This window comes from Aythya ferina (assembly GCF_964211825.1).
Source record: "Aythya ferina genome assembly, chromosome: 1".
Classification (NCBI taxonomy): domain Eukaryota; kingdom Metazoa; phylum Chordata; class Aves; order Anseriformes; family Anatidae; genus Aythya; species Aythya ferina.
The window spans coordinates 117,305,747-117,311,900 of NC_140296.1; positions in this window are offsets into that span (position 1 = coordinate 117,305,747).

Consider the following 6,154-nt stretch of genomic DNA (forward strand, 5'->3'; position numbering starts at 1 on the left):
CTGAAGGGCCATGGTGCCCTCAGTCTCGTATAACGCGTGGTAGGGCAGTGCCCCAGGCCAACCCTCGCCCAGCTCTCTCCTGGAGCTGCAGTTGGAGACCCGACTGGCCTCGCAGTGCCTTCACAAGGTACCGAGACACCTCTTTGCAAAGAGAGGGCACAGATGGACCTACACCACCAATGGCAGAAGCACATGGAGCATCGCTCTGCTCATCCACCTTCTCTAACCCTTTCTCCCCAGGTGTGGCAGCCTCCTGAACCAGGGCAGCTCGGGAGCTCTGTCTCCTGAAGCCACGGAAGACACTCATCATCAGCTGCAAACGCAGAGGTCAGCGTTAGGAGGATTGCCTTTCACCTGGACAAACAGGCGGTCCTTGCTGCAAAGAAAAGGAAAAAACAAATGGGACAAGAAATAGAAACTGGGGGGCAGAAGGGCAGAGTGACAAAGCCATGGACAAACAGCTGATGTGTACCACAGCAGGAAGAGTCATGATTTCGGTCAGAAATCAAAATATCTACTTGTAGCAGTACTTGTTGGACAAAAGAATCAGGATAGAAGAACAGCAGGATGTTAGCAATAAATTTGTTGACTCAGAATGTACATTTCAAAGAGTGGATATGAAATTTTTGGAAAACACACATATGTTGGATGTATTTTACAATGAAAATAATTGTAATGTTTGCTTGTTATTGGAGTTCTTGATTTGTTTATTAGATTTTTAAGACAGTATCTTTCCTTACAAAAATAATCTTTCATTTCTAACTTTACTCATTGCTGCGAAGGGAAAAAGAAGAGAGCAGAAACAAATAATAATACAAGCACAGAGGGCAAAAACTATCGATAAAGATGAAACAGAAAGGGAAGAAAAAAATTAGAAGGAAGAAACAGCTAAGACAGAAATACCTGCCTTACCAGTGGCAAGTGACAATTCCCTGAGAGAATCTGATTCAGGCAGAGAAAAAGGGCAGACAGGACTGGAAAGCGTGACTCACCTGTCCCAGGGAAAAATAGAGGGTAGGAAGGAGTGGAAAGAACTGAGTGCAGGATGGTGAGGAAAAAAAGAAAAAAAAAAGTTTCAGCGTGTCCTGGTTCTTCTGCCTTTTACTTCAGGTACTTTTGCGATGCCTCCCACGTGTTGAGCTCTAAATATGCAGGTCCCACCTTGAAGCTCTTTTGGGAGATCTTTCAGAGCAAGCTGCCCCGCTGTGGCAGAGCAGTAGTGCTTGTCACAAACCTAGTCCCCATCATTGCAAAAAAAAAAAAAAACAGTGATGGATATTTAGACAAAGTGAAAAGGAAGAGCCCTTTATCAAGCTGGACCTAAATAAATAAATAAACAAACAAAACACAAAACCCAGGCTCGTGCAGATGTGCAGAAGGCCCAAGCATGAGGGCAGCTCATAGACACTTGTCTATTTTCAGGGCCAGCCAGGGAAAGGAGAGAACAGCAAGTGGAGAGGCCAGACAAAATTTTTAATGGATGGCTGAAGCGAGGAATGCAGACAGCCATAGCATGGACCTGCTGTCAGATCACACAGTCTGACACGTTTTTCCCCATTGCAGGAAAAAGAGATTTGAGATGGGCTCTCTATCAACATCTATATTATCAACTGAATTTCATTCTAAACTGAGCTCCAAATAAAAGAGGTTCATCCAGTGGTGTTTGTGCCATTCATTTTCAAGACGCAGCTACTCTGGAATTAGAAGAAAACGAATGAGCATCAGCTTTAAGACTACTACATTGTGGCTCATATTTTTCATCTGAGAGTCATCCCCGGCTCTTTTTCAGTGCCTCAAAACCCTCTTCTGACTCCATGCATTAATGATTCACTAATCTGTTAAGCCCATACCAGCTGACAGAGCTGGGACGCGGGGCAGTGCATGGTGTACTTTCACTTGGGTTTAGTATGTGCTCTATCCGCATGTGAGGCTCATACAAAACAACTCAAACACTCTTAATTCACTAGCAGCCTCCCACAGTCTCCCTCTGCTCCACTCCAGGCAGAGATTCCTGTGCAATTCTCCATGACAGAACCAGAAAGCACACCAGCTTATTTCATCCCTCAAAAAGTATGTAATATGCCCACCAGAGGCTAGCAAAGCCAACAGTGAAGGAGGATGCAGTAACTTGGACAGCATTTTCATCACTGCCAAATTCCGAGGGGCACTGCCAGGGCTAGGTTACTTAACAAGAGAGCTCAGATCTGGGTGACTAGCACTGTTGTTAACGTTTCAGGTGAGACTCAGGTCCAGATTCAAGGAGATAACGAAACATTTCCCTCATTTCAAATACATTGGTCTTGTGTTGTAAATAGGAAAGTGAATGTGTTGGAAATTACCCAAAATCTTGCTAACTGAGGATGCAGTGTTAAACCACAGGACAAACACAACAAGACCCATTTCAACTGGATCAAAAACCCTAAGGTCTCAGCTCTTTGCCATTCCCAGTGAGCCTCCTACTGATCTGCCTGGCATTGCAGGGCTCCAGTCTCACTCTTGGCCATGCAGGTTCCAGTCCCTTCAGTGCCAGGCACTTGTGTCATGTGAGGCAAGTTATTCACCTCCTCTGAGTCACAGAGCAGCACATGACACATGATGAAAGCCTGTCTGCGGACTGCTCCTTACTCTGGTTATAAATGTTTTGGTTCTATTTTAGAAAGTTCCCCACCTCTGTTATCTGCCATGTCTACGTACACGTGAAAACCTCGTATACGTGGCTGTGTAAACAAGCTGCAAGCAGAAAGGCTTGCAGCGATGCCTACACCTAACAAATGAGCACTACGGGAGGCAGAGTAGAGAAAAAGCAGCCTGGGTGAGAAGAATTGTTCCATTTTGTTGCATGTGGAGAAATATATATATATATAAATACATATTTCAGAGTGTTATATCCAAGGAGTGACTCCATCCCACACAATTAGCATTGCCTTTTAAAACGTTCACATTAGGGAAGTTAGAGATTTGGTCACCTCCTTAGTGTCAAAGGACAAGACCTTTGCATCATGTCCTTCCTTTCCCTCCTTCTTATCCTCTTTGCTTCCCTTCTTTCCTATCTCTCACTCCCACTGTCTCTCTAAGCATGTCCATTGCTTGATCTCACCTCACACTGAAAAACATCTTAGGCTTTACAGCCCCTCTGCTCCTTTTTTGGCTAAGAGAGCAGGTGGGATACAATGGCAGTATGCTTTGCTTTCAGTTTCCAGAGCAAAACACAGGGGAAGCTACTTTGCCACTGCCCTGTCACCCACTTAGTGGCTGTCAGGTGGCATTGCCAGCAGCAGGCTGGGGCTTGAACTTGCTTCTGTTTAGAGGAACAACCTCACATAAGAGCAGCACCCTAAATCACACCACAGGACATGGCATCATACCCGGCTTCCTTCAGTGGTGAGCGTCAAACAAGAAGGGGAACAGAAAAACAGTGCAAACGCTTTGCAATCCTGCCTCAGCATACTCTCTTACAGCATCCATGAACCTGCAGGTGAGGGATTTTTCCAAGTCAAGCAGGGCATTACTGGCTGTGCACCCAGGAAATCAGTGCACAGGGCAATGCACCCTGCTGACTTGTTTCACATTTGTCGATCCTGGCTGCAATGTAACCCCAAGGCAACTCGACAGCAGTGCCCCCATCGCCTCCATCCTGGCCCTCAAGCCACCCCAGCAGCTCTCAGGTCTGTGCTGTGCAGCAGCTCCTTCCCTCTCCCCTGTGACCCTGCAAGCACACCTCTTGTCCTGCCATGGAGCAGGCATGCAGCCAGGCACTACAGGACTTCCTCCATTACTTGGAGTAAAAACTGTTTGTAAGCTATAGAAGCCATGAGCACACTGCATCTCTTCTGCTCTTCATATTGCTTTTTTAAAATGAAATGACTTCAGCATTTTCCATTGGCCATCTGGCCTTTAAATGCCCTCCAAGAAAGAAACCTCTGTTACGTACAAAGCTTTCATACGTGTCAGGACCACTGTGCTGACAAGAGGGAAACACCGTGTTTCAGCACTAGGTCTCATGCAAGGCTTGTGCCACTTGCGCAGATCAATCCCCTCCAAATATACATCATCAGAAAAAAAAAAGAAAAAAAAGAAAAAAAAAAAAACCTTTCAAGTGATTTTAATCTATAAACCACTGTATAAAACTTCTAACCAACACGCAACACAAAATGTAATAGGTAAAACTAAGGGAAATATGACACATTTCTAGAGCAGCTATAAAAACAAAAAGGAAAGTTATGTGGGGTTTGGGCAAAAAGATAAACTGATGCTAAATCAGATAAAACAATTTTAGTGCACAAACTTGCCCTCTTTACTAGGAACTTTTTATTCTTTGAGCTTTTGGGCTATTTGAATTGCTTTTCTGATCACATCAGGAAATAAAATGTATTGCAGCCTTCTCTGCATTGTAAGCATTTCAATAATATACATATAATGGAACAAAAAACTTTGAAAACAAGTTATTCTTCTAATACACAGAAGCCATGCACTGCTGCCAAGAGATAAGAAGAGCCTTCCAAACAGTCTAAATATGAATGTAATCTAAGCAGGAAGAAGTGACCTGAACAAGAGCTTTATAAATTAAATATGCATTTTGTGACAGGCATTTTTTTTTTGCTTTTACTTGAGTGGAAAGATGTTTAAACCCACACTTCTGCAACAAAAAAACAATGCAAAAAAAAACACAATACTCTTACTTTTCCCAGAGGACAACTTCAACCCTTTGTTTTTGTAACATATGCCTGGAAGCATCATCTGTAGTACATACATGTAAAAAGCCATACAGACCCTTCTAGTAAGGAAAGTTCCTGTTCTTGAAATGCCTACCTTTAACAAGTAAGAATAATGAAGAATGCTAATTTGAATCTTAAATAAGATGTGCAATAATGCTGTGTAGCAGAAGAAACTAGAAGCAATTGAAATTGAAAAAAACAATAGCAGCTACTGCTTTTTATCCTCTTTTATCAAGAACTTGAATAACATTTTGACTAAACTTCTGGAATCATGAAATCTGCCTAACATGAGATATGAAAAACAAGATTCTCAAACTACCAATACCAGAAAATCACTGGGTATCAGTCTACTCTGTAAAATAGAGAATGCTTATTTTATAAATTTCTCGGAAGTCTTCTGATAAACTTCATTAAAATACAAGGCCTTTTCCACCAGTATTTGAGTTGCATGTGGGATAATTAAATTAATAACCAAAAAACCCTCCATTTTGAAAGGTTAATAATCAAACGGCTCAGGATGGGAATGAAAATATCAAAATTAATAGTTTGTTCCCTTCAACTGAAGAGAATGAAAAGGGCTTTGAAAGTCTCATGAAATATTTTTTTTTCACGTAAATTAAAACACTTAACTGACAACAGAGAAATTCCATTCCAGTCCTGTATCCTATTAAGTAACTTGAAAAAAATAACCAACCTCTTAAGTCCTCATTAAAATCCATTTAGAAGTTTAAAGGTTTCAAGGAAATGATTTAAAAATATTTTATTGCTTCTGATTATGTTTCTACACACAGTGCATATACAACTGGTGCAATGGGTAAAAGGAGTATAGAAATGAAAACAAGCTTCCAGCTCAACTGAATGACAGAAGCAGTGTGACCCCAGACTTTGTCTTTTAACATTACTCACTCCTCAGTTTCTCCCTTTTTTCTCCCTTTGTCCCAGAGCCCAAAGAATTAACTGGCAATTTCCCTCAAGTTCATGAACTATAAGTTAATCTGTTATTAAAAAAAAAAATAATAATATCTAATTAATCTAAAAGGTAGAGGTTCTATCAGACTGTGATTAGATATTTGCTAACAGCAAGCCAGTTCTCTTTCTTTCAGTTGTAACATCCGAAGAGATTCATTCTTTTCTCTTTTTGATAGCTAACAGTGATGAAACATTGCTGTTGAAAAGCACCAGTGAACACTAAAACATTCAGGGAAGAAACACGTTGCCAGAACACTTTCACAGATGATATGGCTTTTTGAGGAAAACCAAATGGTTAGTCCACAAATTAAATAGTATCCTTCAAAGTAAAAGTTTGCAGTCTTATTTTCATTAACATTATTTTAACATTATTTGGATAGATTTGTTATTCAGGATGAAAGCCTTATACTCTCCCCATTTTAAAAAACACACCTAGAAAAGATGAAAGCGGTCATTTTGCATTGTGGTGG